This window comes from Lissotriton vulgaris, chromosome 3_1 (genome assembly GCF_964263255.1).
Source record: "Lissotriton vulgaris chromosome 3_1, aLisVul1.2, whole genome shotgun sequence".
In the NCBI taxonomy this organism is placed as follows: Eukaryota; Metazoa; Chordata; class Amphibia; order Caudata; family Salamandridae; genus Lissotriton; species Lissotriton vulgaris.
The window spans coordinates 756883828-756900550 of NC_141689.1; positions in this window are offsets into that span (position 1 = coordinate 756883828).

The window sequence follows — 16723 nt, forward strand, 5'->3', positions numbered from 1 at the left end:
TGACAGTAGTGCTAGAGGCAAAGCGTCAGGCCACGAAAGTCCAGTCGTAGCCTGAATCTTCGCTAGTTTTAGTTTAAGGGTACCATTGTACCCCTCAACTAATCCAGCTGACTGGGGGTGATTGGCGCTGTGGAATTTTTGGTTTATTCCAAGGCCCTTACATACACTCTTCATCACACTTCCAACAAACTCACTTCCGTTATCTGACCACACGACTCTAGGCATTCCATACCGAGGAAAATATTCCTTCAGTAGGATTTTCGCAGTAGACAAAGCAGTATTGTCTTTGAGGGGATAGGCCTCGATCCATCGAGAGAATGCGCAAACCACAACTAAAACGTATTTCAGGTTATTGCATCGCTCCATATGGATGAAGTCCAATTGAATCACCTCAAAGGGATACGAAGGAGGAGCAAAACTGCCAGGGGGAGTTGGGGTTCCTTTGCCAGGGTTGTACATTATACACACCATACAATTCTTCACCAGACGTTCAGCACATTTTGTAATTCCATCATTCTTCCACACAGACGACAACAACTTACAAATACCTTTCGCGCTAATATGTGCTAACCCATGTGCCATTGTCACAACAGCCAGCACATACGCATCAGGCAACATCCATCTTTTCTGATCCGACAAATCAATCCAACAACCACTCGCATCCAACTTTCCCGTACTTTCTTTCCACTTCGTCTTTTCAGTGTCGGTGGCCTCATTCTGAATTGCTTTCACGCTCTCAACAGTATCTTCACACATACTTGATTCTGTAGGCCACCTAACCGAACTCGTCACATACATTCGAGTGCTAAGGTTCCGGGCAGTCTCCTTAGCAATCTCATCTGCAAACGCATTACCACGACCAACATCATCCGTCACTTTACGATGCGCACTACATTTAACAATTGCAACTTGCTTAGGCAAAGTCAATGCATCCAAAAGATCATTCACAAGCTGGCCATGCTGTATCTTCGTACCGTGCGACGTCAAGAAACCACGCTCTCGCCACAATCGTCCAAAACTATGTGCTACACCGAAAGCGTACTGGCTATCAGTGTACACATTCACACGTTTCCCTTTTGCTAACACACATGCTCTAGTGAGAGCAATTAATTCCGCAGCCTGGGCAGAATTCTGATTCAATCTTGCAGTTTCAACAACAGTATTCAACGTTACAACAGAATAAGCGGTAGTCACATCACCACTCGGTAACTTAAAACATGACCCATCCACATACAAGGTGCCATCCGGATCTTCCAGTGGAGTGTTTTTAAGGTCCACTCGACCTTTCGTTTCCTCTTCCGTCCTCAAGTAGCAGTCATGTTCTGCTACTTCATCTGACTCTGCACTAATTGGTAACAAAGTTGCCGGATTCAGGACGTTACAACGTTTTATCTGAATATGGCTTGCCAAGAGCGTCAATTCGTACCCAGACAGCCTCGCACTCGTCAGGTGCTGAGTTTTCGTACGATTCAACAGAGTATCAACTGCATGCGGAACCATCACCGTAAGCATATTATCCATGACCAATCCTGCTGACTGTCGGATGGAGACCGCAGCTGCCGCAGTTGCTCTCAAACAACTCGGCAACGCTCTAGCTACTGGGTCTAAGGTCGAGGAAAAATATGCACATGGACGCTGCTTACCACCAAAAGGTTGCGTTAAGACACTCAAAGCACAACCTTCCCTCTCGTGAACATATAACGTAAACGGCTTACTGTAATCAGGGGTACCTAACACAGGAGCCGAACACAATGAATCACGTAATTCAGAAAAACTTTTCTGACATTCTTCCGTCCATGGTAAAGGAGTCGAAACATCCTTGCACGTGAGAGCCACTAATGGTTTCGCCAGCAATGAAAAATTAGGAATCCATTGCCTGCAGTACGACGTGATACCTAGAAAGGCACGCACATCTCTTTGGGTTTTTGGCACAGCCATTCGCGCAATCGCTGCAATTCTCTCTGGGGTCAATCTCCTTCCCTCCTTTGACAATAAGTGACCTAGATAGGTTACTTCTTGACAACAATATTGGAGTTTAGAAGGTGACACCTTGTGATTTAACTCACAGAGATGTTGCAGCAATGACACCGTAGCAATTTTGCAAATGTCCTGAGTATCGGCAGCCACCAATAAGTCATCGACGTATTGGATTAAAGCCGCACCAACCGGCAACCGAAACGCATCCAGTTGACCCTTCAAGGCTTGACTGTAAATCGATGGACTTTCACAGTAGCCCTGAGGAGCGCGTTTGAACCGGAAGCTACGTCCACCGAGAGAGAAACCGAAAAGGTCCCTACTCTCCTTGGCAATCGGGATGCTGAAAAACGCATTTTTCAAATCAATCACCGAAAACCATGATGCAGTAGCTGGAATCAGAGTCAGTAGCGCCGTGATATCAGGCACAACAGGAAATTGAGGAATCACAATTTTATTTACCTCCCGTAAATCGATAACAAAACGATAAACAGGCGGTTTTGCAGGATCTGTACGTTTTAGAATGGGCAGTACAGGGCTGTTGCACACGTTTCCCCGAGTCTCCTCAATAACATCTTTCTCGATCAAGTCATAGATGATCGCTAACAGTGCTCGTTCACCATCAAGGGAGATACGATATTGGGGAATACGTGGCAAACGCACATTCGATTTCAACTGAACAACATAGGGGGAGATATCAAGTAGGCCCACATCATTTGGACCCGTCGCCCACAAAGACGCAGGAAGAGAACTCAATTCCGGTGGAAGCTTATCGAGGGACAAATACATGGGAGAGACCACCCTCTCTCCTAACGTAAGCTTTACACCCGCAGGAGAACAATACAAAGTTGCATACAAACGTTTAAGCAAATCCAGGCCCAGAAGATTTTCGCCACAACCCGTGGTTAAAATCAACGGTGCTTCTAGCTCACGTGGCCCGATTTGAAGGGGCAAAGGGCGTGAAACAGGATTGCTAACGGGGGCGCCAGAGAATCCAACGGAAACATTTGTTAAGCCAGACAAAGGTGCGCCAGGGAGTTTCGAATGCATGATGGAACTTTTCGCTGCACCAGTGTCCAACAGAAAAGGCTCAACGACGCCCGATGTAGCAACTGCGACGTAAGGCCCTCTCTGATCAACCGGAACTGATACCACTCCCTCTCCTTGTCTTTGGCTGTCCTAGTAATTACTGTCGTCAGTTCCCTGATCGACGTAATAATCGTCTACATTGTACTGCGCAGATCGTCCTTGCGATGATCCACGTTGATCGAAACAGTTATTAGAATTTGTCGAGTTGTCAAAGCGATCGTTCTGAGCACCACGACCTCTACCACGTGATGCCTGCTGCGAACCACCACGGCCTCCTTTAGACGAATTACCACTATTACGTTCATTTAAAGCAGGACAATTGAATTTAATGTGTCCTTCCTGTCTACAATAAGCACATTGATTGTACCCCAACGAGGATCTTTGAAAGGAGGAATCATTACGCGGCTGTGATCTATTCGGTTGCGACTGCGATCTATTCTGTTGGGGCGCATTTTGATTGGAACGCGGCGGATACGCTTGTTGCAACAACACTTTAGTTTTTAGTTCTTTCGTCTTTTTATCAGCGCGGTCATTCTCCTCTTTCTCCCTATTCTCATAATATTGTGCCGTAGCCAATATCTGAGCTGAGGTAGAAACGGCCCATGCACTTTCCGAATTCTTTAATTTATTGCTCAAATCGGGCAACAAGTTCGACACAAATTTATCCACAAACAACCTTTGTCCACCCTCAGTACCCATATCCTGTCCACTGTGGTCAATAAATGCTTCTTCAAACCTCGTAAAGAAGTCCGAAACACTCTCATCTTTCTTTTGTTTGCAAGCTGACAGTTTATCCCAATTTACCCTCATAGATGGCATAAGAGTCTTCATTAACGTTATTATTCGCTGAGGAAGAGCAGTAATCAATTGGTCGGGTTTAGCAGCAGCCACTTGTCCAGCATCTGCCGCTGTAATGGCTGCCCAATCACCACCTAATTCATTTGCGTGATCTTGGTGACGAATCTTAGCCCATACCGGTTGCGGTACGACGTTGCCAAACAACATGTCGATATCGGCAAGATTCATTACCGTAGCATCTACGAGCTGCGATAATTCCTTATAATACCCAGTAGGATTTTTGCGAGGATCAGGCAAAGATTGCTTCACCTGAAGCACTTCCGAGCGTTTCCATGGGAGATGTATCCACACTCTCTGGAAATGCGCCGCTGTCGCAGGATTAGCATTAGGATCAGCCGGTACCCAAACCGGCGGAACTTCACGCATAGGATATTGGCCAGACTCGTCTAGTTTTTCAATATCCTCAACAAACAGTGCATGAGGAATGGGAGCGGGACGAAGAGATAGCAACCGCTCAATAGCACGTCGGACATTAGTATCTACTATCAGTCCAGTTGCGAACTGAAGCCGAAGTTCAGACAGGGCGGTCAGCACCTCGTCAGGCGCATCGGCCGCTATCTGATCATACAGGAACTTACACATTTCGTCAAACACATATCTCTGAGTTGGTATGTTGAATTGACTAAACGTTTCGAGAACAACACGGGGTGGATTTCTCTGCGGATTTACCATCCAACCCATCGCCATATTGTATAGCGCAACGCGTTCCCTGTTACCAGGAAGCTGACTACGTCTCTGAGGACCATCAGAACCAGCAGACCCATGAACAGGTCCGAGCGACTGAAAGAAACTGGCTGCAATAGGAGAATTACGGCTACGAGTAGAGGGAGAGAGATAAGACACAGGACTAACAAGAGAAGGAGTAGAAACAGTAGCAGCAACAGGGGTTAACAGCACAGGAGCAGTAACAGGAACAGTAGCGGGAACAGGAGTATGTGGAAGCGGAGGAGCAGTAGGAATAGAAACAGGCAAAGGAGCAGGAACAGTTGGAAGAACGGGTGCAGGTTGAGGAACAGGCGGAGGAACAATAGGTGGAAGAACAGGTACGGCAGGGACCACAGGAGCTGCGGTACCCTGTACGTACGGAGGTGGCGACTTCATTAGATAGGACATTAAGGGATCCTCAACTACCTCTTCCTTCTTATCCGACTCCATAGGCAAAGCAGGATAACATTTATCTATGGACATACGCTGTAGCCTCTCAAACACTTCCTTATCCTTATCCTCCTTATCACGCTGGAACTGCTCAGCTTTCTTCACTATGGTAGCAACATTATCTCGCTGACTACGTTTATTCTGTCTGATTTCTTTCTGTCGGGCTTCTTTGCGCCACAACCGAAAGGCATCAAACATGGCCGGCCTTGATTTACGTTCGAACAACTTCATTTCTAGATTATCTAAGATCGACGCCTCGAAGCTACCGTGAGGTGGCCAACGAAGGTCGCCGTCTTTCTTTGTATATTTAATCCAATAATCGTTAAAGGTAATCGGGCCTAGCCCATGTTTGCTATATAAGTCATAAGTAGGAGTTCCAACCGGAGGTATCGGACACGAGTCCTCCAGCAGGGAATCCGCACCACAAGGTCTAAAACAGCTAAACAAAGTACTGCGACCAGGCATCTTGCACGCTAGCCGAGTTTCACAAACTTCAAGGGTTACGGGATTTACCAAGTCCCAGTAAAGAACAAAACCCTCGGTTTTTGGCGGCTGCAGTCGTCAAACAATACAACAAAGTACCAAGAACCACAAATGCAATGGAACCATGCAACCACTAAGTAACCACAACCAAGAACTCTGGGAGCGACCCACAAATACTTAACTCAAAGATCGATGGCGTCACCAGGAAGGCCCGTCAGTTGTCTCGCTATACCAAGGTCTACGCCAGGCGCCAAAACAGGTCTACAGTCAGGGCAGCAGTCCGTCGCAGCCGTCCGGAGGCGGGAATCTTCGCGGGAAAAGTCTTCGGGCCACTTATTTCGACAACAGGATCGATGAAGCGGAGTGCACCTTCCCTCGGAGATTTCACACGAAGTTCCTCACGATCGTCGGGCTTGGACCGGTACCACTGATGCAGCCCCACGTTGGGCGCCAACTGAAGGACTGGGTTCTCTAAGACCCAGCGGTGCCAGGGCACAACACCTGATACCTTCGTGGGTAACCTGCTCCGGCGTACAAGTCACAGAGACACGGGACACTTCCTTCGGCGTCAAAGATTCAAGGTTTATTTGCTGCAGGGAACACAGAAATCACAGGAAGTACATCGAGTGTAGTTCGGGGAGACTGCTTCAAATTGGTTCTGTGGATCGCTCCTTTTATACAGTTTTTACCCATAGGATAACATTGGACACAAAAGTTTACAACCCGGTTCCCACAATTAGCCCCAGAGGGGTCGCTTTGGTCATTTTAAAACACACAAGGTCCGGAACATAAGTGCGGAAACATTTGGCGGTTCCCAACTGTAAAAACCATCTTCCCACCATTAGCAAATTCCAATCAGTAGTAAAATAGATCGAAATAGGAACAAAGACAGGTGCAGGGGAAGACGGAGACAGTAGGGAGATCGGAAAGGGTGTAAAAGGGGAGGTAACGGGAAACACGAGATACAGGCATCAAAGGGACGTGCCTAATGAGATGCACGACTGAGACAATAAGTCCGTGCGGCAAGATGAGCCTCGAGCGGCGCCATCTGCCTTACAGCAGCAACCCCCTCATCATAAAGACACTTACAAAGAACATGTGTCTTCCGCAAATATCTTGGGAGTCCCAGGGTCGCGAAGCGGACAGCGTCCGTTCGCTGGCTACTTGAGGGCAAGAGACAAAATGGATGCCGTATCTAAGATGGAACCCGTGGGTACAGATGAAAAACCCACATAACAAACGAACGGTTTAAGTTAGCACAGCGAAACTGCGCACACTTACTAAACTCGTCATTTGCGGTTCATAGATACCAGACTCGACCATATTCGTGCGAGTCGAAAACACCACCTATAATTGTCACGGAACCTCACTATCGCACCTAAAGTAACATTAATAGTGGTCTCAACCACTCGAATCAGTTGCCTAATGTGTCTGCTGTTGACCATCGGGCCCCAAAAGGGAAGGAATCCTTTAAGGAAATCTCCTCCCTCTTGTTCTGCGGTGTCTTTGGCATCAAATACACCTCTGCTACAGCGACGGCTCGTGGAGGGAGTTACGGTGGGGCAGGAGGGTGGGGAGGGGGAGGGGCATTTTGGAGGTTGCTAAAAACCGGCATATGGATAATTGCAGGTAAGTAAACAATTTAATTAATAAAACGAATTTCGTAGCTCGCACTGCATTGCATTTTGCGATGCAAGGCACACTACGAAATTCGTTTTATTAATTAAATTGTTTACTTACCTGCAATTATCCATATGCCGGTTTTTAGCAACCTCCACCCTGCCCCTCCCCCTCCCCACCCTCCTGCCCCACCGTAACTCCCTCCACGAGCCGTCGCTGCTCTGCTATGTCTAACTCTGTGATGGTCTGACGGAGCCGTATATGTAGGGGGAAGTAGGAAAGCTATGTAACAGGTTCCAAAAAAGTTGGAAGGTAGCCAAGTATAAGCTCGGTCGTTACAGACAAAATATGTTCCTTGAGACGGAACTAACGGAGGGATATCAAGGGACGAGAAAATATACGTATATAAACATTTCTGTGTGATATCAGCTTTCTTGCTATTAACTTGGAGACAAAAATCACCTTGACGGGGCACAGTCCACACTGGAGAAGACTCACCCTTTCTAGTTCTGTCACCAAAAATAGAGACATAGTGGGTATCATTCCATCCATCATAAGCTCTCTTCTCATCTAATGGAATCTTACTCTTCTCTATAATCTTGGCCATTACCACTATACCTTTAATCAAGGAGCTGTGACTAAAATCTAGTCCATTCCCAGAAGTTCTCACAGGGTTTCTAAGTCTGTTGTGGCATGCGGCTGAAAACATTGTCAAATAGGCCCAAGCTGAACCTTCGTATGAGAAAGGAAGAACCAAATATGGCATTCCCTTTTGTGTATTGTGTGGCAGGAGTCCGCACACCCAACAATCAGTCATATTAATGGTCAACTGATGTTGTTGCAACAACTGAATAAACGTATCATTCATATACTCGGCTCTCCTTATCTGTTCATGAGGGGGTAGAGTATGCATGTGGTGTGAAAAGACAGAAAAACGAGACGGCAAAGAATTTGTAGAATTAGCAACATTTCCTGATTGCAAAACATGTATGATTCAACCTGAGCAAGCTAATAAAATACATAAAAACATAAAAACACACAAAGTTACGCCAAATCGACTACGCAATAATTTACAATATTTCGACCTCATTTCTTGCTTCCTATTTTCCCTACCTACGATTGTTGTACCATCCATCTTTATCTAAAAAAAAGGTCGCTCACTGCACTCTTCCTTAATCACTCAGCTAGTCACTTTTGTATATCCTGAGGCACTAGCCACTTACTTAAAGAACAAAATCAGGTTGCAGTCTGAGTCTCCTACCGTGACCCTGCGACGGAGACAGATGGCATATCTAATACTAATATCTCACCAAAAAAGAGGCAAAAAGGACCCAAAAAGGAATGTCTTTAAATAATAAAAAGAAGTGTTCAAGAAAAATATTCAGTTCTTTTTGTTGGCTCTTGGTCTTAAGTTGTAACGTGTTTTGCTCGGCACGGTCTGATCCTTGAACACTGTTTTTGGATTGGTAGTGTCTATTCGACGATGCACAGGCACAGCGGCTTGAAGAATATCATCATCTGCTTTTTCATACTGAGTCTCATAAATTTGAGCATCATTGAAAGGAACAAAACAAGGAACCGCGGCAGTGTCCGATTCCCTTACACCACTGCGTATCCACTGGTCGAAGGGTAATGGTAGTGGAACCTTTTTACAGTGCACTCCATGCACCCAGTTACGCTTGCCGACCACTTTCACCGATGTAACACGTTAAATCCAGTGCAGTAGCCAATATTTTAGCAGGAGAAGAGACAGCCCATGCACTTTCGGAACTCTTTAATTTGTTCGATAACTCGGGAAGCAAATTATATACGAACTTGTCCACAAACAATCGCTGACCACCCTCTACACTCAAATCCTGACCACTGTGGTCCATAAACGTCTCTTCAAAGCGGGTGAAGAAATCCGAGACTCTTTCATCTTTCTTCTGCTTACATGCGGCCAGCTTATCCCAATTTACTCGCACCGCAGGCATCACTGTCTTCATCAATTCAATTATTCTACCAGGAAGAGCCATAATTAAATCCTCGGGTTTCGCACCACCCACCTGATTCGCATCCGCAGCTCTGATAGCAGCCCAATTACCGCCTAATTCAGCCACATGATTTTCCCTACGAATCCGTGCCCATATACCTTGCGGAACAACATTTCCAAATAGCATATCAATTTCTGCTAAATTCATAATACAGGCATCAACTGTTTGGGACAATTCTTTGTCATATCCAGCAGGATTTTTACGGGAGTCTGGAAGAGTTTGCTTAGGTGCCAATACTTCAGACCATTTCCAGGGTTCGTGGACCCATATACGCTGGAAATGAGCAGGGACTTGAGGTGGACCAATCACTGCTTCTCTCCATACGGGAGGAACTTCACGCATTGGATAATTCTTACTACCTTGTTTATTAGCGGGACCAGCCTCGGAAAAGGACAGGGACAAAAACATTGTTTGAAACGCAATGAGTCTATTCACTGCCTCTTCAACTCGATGTCCTACAATAACACCTTTATCAAAATCAGCTTGTAATTTCAGTAGTTCCGAAGGAACTGTATCTGACTTCATATCTTCCTAACCTCTAATAAGGGTTTGACACATAACATTGAAAACATATCTCTGCGTGGGCTCTCCCCATTGATAGAAGCAACTCATGATATCTTCGCAACTATATTCTAGTCCATGCTCAATCCATTTACGAGCGAGAGAACCCAAAACTACTTTCTCGTCCATGAGGGGAAGTTGACACCGACATTGTCGTTTAGAAAAAGCTGGGGACAGATTTAAAGACCTAACAAAAGGAGAAAAGAAACTTGAAACAACATCTGCTATCCTCCTCTGTGAAGTAGGAGAATCCCTTGCGAGGATAGCAAGCATTTCAGATGTAGAAGGCAAAGGAGACTGAAACGTAGCAGACTGAAGAGTAGGAGCGGGAGAAGATGGGGGCTGAATTACAGACTGTGAGGATCGAGCTGAAGCAGGCAAAGGAGCACTAAGAGGCTGAGCCGGTTGTTGGACAATCGGCATTTGAGCAACCACTTGTTGGGCAACGGGAGGGGGTAACGGAGGTGCATTAGGTGAATTCAATAAACAAGATATTAGGGAGTCTTCTTCTAATTCCTTATTTTTATCTGAGATGAAGTAGGCAAAATCGGATAGCATCTATCTATCGCCATACGATGTTGTCTCTCTAGTACCATACTTCGTTGTCTTTAAACTGTTGGGCAGCCTGTAAAATCAACATGTCTTGTGCTTTCTTATCCTTTTTCGCTTGTTTGATTTCTTTCTGTTTGGCTTCTTTACGCCAAAGGCGAAAGGAGTCAAACATAGCCGGCCAGGCTTTTCTTCTAAACAGAATTGATTCCAAATTATCCAGTATAGCGGAGTCAAAGCTAATATTCTGGGGCCATCTCAAAACTCCACTATTTTTCGTATATCTGACCCATGTCTCGTTAAAGGTAATGGGACCAATACCGTGTTTCGAATAGAGCTCATAAGTGGGAGTTCCAACTGGAGGGATCGGGCATGATCCCTCCAACTGGGAATCCCTCGTACAACCTAAATAACAACATTTTTTAAACTTACTCAGCCCAGGCATCGTCACTTCTCTAGACCGATCACAAACAACAAGGGGTATAGATGAGTAAAACAGTACAATCGTTCTTACCCCTTGGCTTCAGCTATTGCAATACCTGAATAAAAACCCAAAAAATAAAACAAAACAAAGGTCTGTGGGAGCTACCCGCCAAATACTTAACTAAGGATCATTCTACACCAGCGAAGGTCCGTCTATCGTCTCGCTTTACCAAACGTCATCAGAAGGGTCCAAGGCAGGGAGACAGTCAGGGTAGCAGTCGTCAGCAGCCATCGGAGAGGAGTAGCCGCTCTGACAAAGACCTTCGGTCCACTTCCGACATACAGGGGTCGATCACGTGGTGCGCTTCCTCCGAAATTTTCTTGTGGGGCTCCTCGCGAACCTCGGGCTCAACCGCTACCGCTGAAGTCACCCCACGTTGGGCGCCAGTTGGAGAACCGCAGCCTTAAGGCCCGGCGGCACAGGGTACGCCTGAAATCTGAGGGATTCACCTGCCTTGTCAGAACAGAGACACAGACTCTTCGTCTGGTGTAGAAGATGGTATTTATTAGCTGCAGCTAGTACAGTGGTCTTAGAAGTCGTCAGTACAACGAGGTTCAAAAGAGACTGCCACTTAACTCCGTGGCGCACAGGTTTATACACGATACAAGACAATACAAAATGCAATCACACAAGAGCATGAGCTATAGGCAAACGTTATAGACAATGTTTTAAGACCAAAGCAACTCTAGTTCCCAATTCTGTTTGTCACTCGACCCCTTAAGTAAATCACAAATGAATCCACACAATTTGATTTACAAGTAGAGAAAAGACAGCTGCGTATTGTAGAAGGACAGTAGTGAAACAGGAGAATGCATGAGACGTGTAGCGAAGGACAGCAGATAAGATAACTAAAAGGAAACAATGCTGTGAACCAACATGTAGTCTTGACACTCAAAGACAGAAATGACAAAAACATCGCGTTCACCGAGCTGCCTGAGTGAGGGCAACATAAAATGGCGGCGATCACAAAATGGAGGCGGAGCAGGAACAAGTTCGTAATTTACAGAACCTCAATACCTGCTGTACAAAAATATGTCCAGTTTGACTTAATAGACTATGGGCTAGATGTAGGTAATTTGGATTTACCGAATCATAAATACCGAATTTTACCGATTCGGTATTTATGAATCGGTAAATCCAATGTAGGTAATAATTCGGTAAAAAATACTGAATCGGTAGGATTCGGTATTTACCGAATCAGTATTTACCAATTCGGTATTTGCCTTTGATTCCTATGGGCCTGTAGGCCCATAGGAATGAATGTCAATTATCGAATCGGTAATTACCGATTCGGTAAATACCGAATAATTCAAGGGTGGCAGGGTGTCACTTTGACATCCTGTTGCACCCCTGATTAGGGCTTGTATGCCCTACGGGCATGTATGTGTGCCACATGACACAGGTGTAAATGCACATTTCCCATAGGAATTCCTTATTTACCACCAACTAATAGTTGGTGGTAAATAATGAATCCTTAAAGCCCTGTAGCACTGTTGAAAGTGCTACCTACATGTTAAAATACAGATTCTGTAATTTTACCGATTCTGTAATTTACTGATTTGGTAAAATTACCATTTCAGTAAAATTACCGTTTCGGTAAAATCACCAAATCTGTATTTTGACATGCCCTACATATCAGTATCCAAATACTGGTCGGTAACGGCCGAAAATCTGTATTTTTGGCTGTAACCAACCGGTATTTGGATACCTACATCTGGCCCTATATGTTACTCTACCTATAAGAATCTGAGGCACATACAGGGTTCACATGACAACTTTCTTGCCTATTATTTCATTAATGTCACTGTCACCAGGGTGGGGGCAGAGACAGAAATGATTCTAAGTTCATGTTTAACATTTTTAATCAGGAGGCACTCGGCAACACAAGATGGCCACCCCTTGAGATGCTCCACGGCATCGAGGGCTAATCGTTTAATAAAGGGTTCTGTTCCCGATAGAGGAACCTCACTAAACGCATATTTCCTGGCATCTGAAGTGGCAAGGCACATTGAGGCATGTTTTTGGATCTGGAAACGATCCTTTTCACTATTTCTTTCTTCATGGATGCTTCGTCTCAGTATACCTGCATATTGCGGCCGCCATTTTATGCATTGGCTGTCGAAATATCTCTCTCACAGCCTTGCCTAAATGCATGCTTTTTTTGAGTTTGCGGTACCAAAAGGGGTGGTGATGGATGGAGCATCTGAACCAATTAAACACTCAAACCCAGTCAACAGATCTGGGTTTAATCCATCGCCATTCTTTAGCCCACTCTGCCACCCCAGTTCAGACATGGCCATATGCAAATCGGTCTGACCCTGTGCCTCATGGGAACAATCCAGCCCGAACTGCCAAGCCATGCCTTCCCTGGACTGGAAACAAGCTTCCTAGGACCGGTTTCAGGCATTACAGCCTTCTTCAGCAAGGCTTGCTTGAATCCAGTGGCAAAGTGAGCAAAGGACTCACGTCTGAGCATACCCTGCCAACTTATGGCGAACAAAGCAGAACAAAAGGGGGTGGTGATGGACTGAGCATCTGAACCAATCAACCACTCACACCCAATCAACAGATCTGGGTTTAATCCATCACCGTTCTTTAGCCCACTCTGCAACCCCAGTTCAGACATGGCCATATGCAAATCAGTCTGACCCTGTGCCTCATGGGAACAGTCCAGCCCGAACTGCCAAGCCATGCCTTCCCTGGACCGGAAACAAGCTTCCTAGGACCGGCTTTTGGCATTACAACCGTCTTCGGCCAGGCTTTCTTGAATCCAGTGGCAAAGTGAGCAAGAGATTCACGTCTGAGCATATCCTAACAACTTATGGTGAACAAAGCGGTACAAAAGGTGGTGGTGATGTTCGGAGCATCTGAACCAATCAAACACTCACACCCAGTCAACAGATCTGGGTTTAATCCATCACCGTTCTTTAGTCCACTCTGCCACCCCAGTTCAGACATGGCCATATGCAAATCAGTCTGACCCTGTGCCTCAGGACACAGCTTGTTATTATTCCGTTTTATCTGACATTTATTTACCAGAATGATTCAGCCCCATCTGCCTAATGGACTATTACGTCATGCTGCATAGTGCTTGAGGGCAGGCACGCCATAATAACAGCAACTCATCACATATGTTTTTGACCAACAATAACGCTCTCATGCTTATTTTTGCAACTCATTTTTGACCAGACTCTCAACCGTCTGTTCGGTGCAGCTTTGGTCATTGTATTTATCAGGTCTGAGACCTGTTCATTTTCTTGTTTTTGGATCCTGTTGTCCTTCACGTCTACAACATGAATTCCTCTCCTTCTAACAAGTCTTTGGGAGCATCTGGTTTTAATGCGCCTGGTCGAAAAGACTCTGGCAATGCAAAATAAACGTGCCAAGAAAGACCCATCTTCTCTGACGAAATCACCTCTACCACTGACTTTAGAGGATATTATGGATGAACTTCGCAATGTTTGACCTTTTGTGACAGAAACCACTGCGACACTTCAAAGAATTGAAGAGAAAAGGTCAGATGTTACTGCCAAGGTGCTCACTCTTTCTAGTGAGGTGGACTTCTCTACTCAATTTAAGGCCTCACTAATAAACAGGCTGTTGTCACATCCACTCGTTCCTAGGACCAAATCCAGCCTTGAACTAATATGGGAAGAAAACCTTGCACAAGAATTTTCATTTTCCACTTGGAATTCTATATGGACAAAGATTCACACCTCCACACGCTCAGCAAGTACCACGCAGACCCTCTATTATTTTTACAATAGGCTTTTCCTCACCCAGAACTGCATACGTTCAAATTATTGTATACTCCAAAATGTTGGTCTTGTTCTCACTCGACCAGCAATTTTGTTTCATATGTTCTTTCTCTGTCCCATGGTTAAGACTTTTTGGTCTCTCATCTGAAGGAAGTTGAATGAGATTGTAACCACTAATGTTCCTTTTGAGGTTGTTCACGTTTTTCTGGGTGACTCTTCTCCTGTTTGGGATGCTCAGGGAAATGTTGGTATGTTCATTTATTTGTTTATAGCCATTACTTTTCAGATTATCACCACCAATTTCATATCAAGTCAGGTGGAACCTGCTATGTCATCAACACAGACTGGATCGTGCATTTGCTACTTCTACACCCCTATTGACTAAAAACGACATTCTTTGGTCACCACGTATTACTTATCTTTCCAGGTCACATGTTTAATTTTCTTTTTACCTATACTGTTAGAAACTGTTTTAACAAGATTATGTTCTATTTCTTTTGTATTGTAATTTTCTTACTTCTATGATTACTCAGCTGCTGTTTCTTCTTTTTCTTTTCTCTCTCTCTTTCTTTCCTCTCTTTTCCCTTTCCTTTCCTCTTTTATAAAAATCCTAAAATTGCATTTGTTTAGGTATTAGCTTTGATAGTATGTTTAGTTATCATTACATACTTCTACCATTGCCATTTTGTCCTTCTTGCTACTCAAAGTTTTGCTGATTATGTCTTCCTTTGACCTCTGATGTTGTATGATATTTTGTTCTTTATACCTTGTATTTCAATTTAATAAAGCATTTTAAACTTCCAAAAACTTTTAATCAGTACTTCTCAGTGCAGTACTATGTGACAGATTTATGTCAAAGCTTCCACACGACAAAGAAATGCATTTTTTGTAATTTAAAAGAAACTTATCATGATTGTCGCTGTATGCTTCACATGGCAACATTTCTTCAGGCATTGGCTTGTGGAAGGGCTCTAATTATCAAGCCAGACCCTTGGCTTTGCTCTGGCTTGACTTTGCCTGTTAATGCTCACCTCTACTCAAGAGGAAAGTGCACTGATAACCTGTTTGCTGTAAGTCTAACTCACACTGTCCAGTCAATCCAGGTCCAATTAGGACCCTAAAGCTGACCTGGTAAAAATGTTTAAACCTGTCCTGCTCTCTTCTCAGTCTCTTTTATCCCTTTCTTCTCTTGCTCCTAACGCTCCTACCCCACTGTAATTACCCGGAGAGGCTGGAGAAACGGACAGAGGCATCAGCAGTGGCCCCCTGCATTAAGTCACCAGCCCACCAATGAACTGCCCAGGGGACAAACACTGGCAGTCTTGGCCTTAATCATTCCTCAGTAACCCTCTCAAACTTGCCCCATACACTCATACGGACTTTGCCTGGATAGGGAAAGGCTGACTTTGCAGGCTTCTTAGAAGCAATTGCTTCAGTTCAATGCAGGTGGCGACACAAAACACTCCATTCCATACGGTCTTGCCAGGCCGAGGAAGAGAACAGCTTTGGAGGCATGAAGGGGCAATATTTTAGGTGCTTGGTAACAAAGGTCTTAGAGTTGGACAGAGCTTGGGCTGTCTATCGCCAGCTGTGGCTACCTTACCATTCTGCACACATGGGTGGATCCTGCAGTTGCAGCTGGCATGTACTAACGGTGAGGGGTTGGGATACTTACACACACACAAAAAAAATCACTTACCTACCTTTGCCGCGCAACGTCCTCCTCCCTCTGGTGTCTTCTGTAAGCCCTGGAAGCAGGAAACTGCACTACCCAATCCTGGCACTTTTTTCACAGCATGAAAGGAGCACCAGGATTAGATAGAGTGGCCTCTCCCAGCGCTCCTAAGAGCACTGGAGGACTGAATTTTCTCTAACCCAGCTAAAACTTTAAAATGCGAATGTCTGGCTGGCCCGCCCAAGAGACATGGGCATTTTTAAAGAGCATTGCTCTCTGCTGCTGCCATTTGGCAGCACTGGCCCGCCCCATCCTGACACTTAGTTCAGGATGGACTGTTGTAAATATTGTGAATAACGTGTTCAACCAATGTGAAATAAATCACTTGCACTTGGAATTGACTGTCTTTAAGTACTGATTAATGATTATGCACTTGTTTGTTTTAATAATGGGGTGGTCCAGGCCATGTAGACATACAACCCAA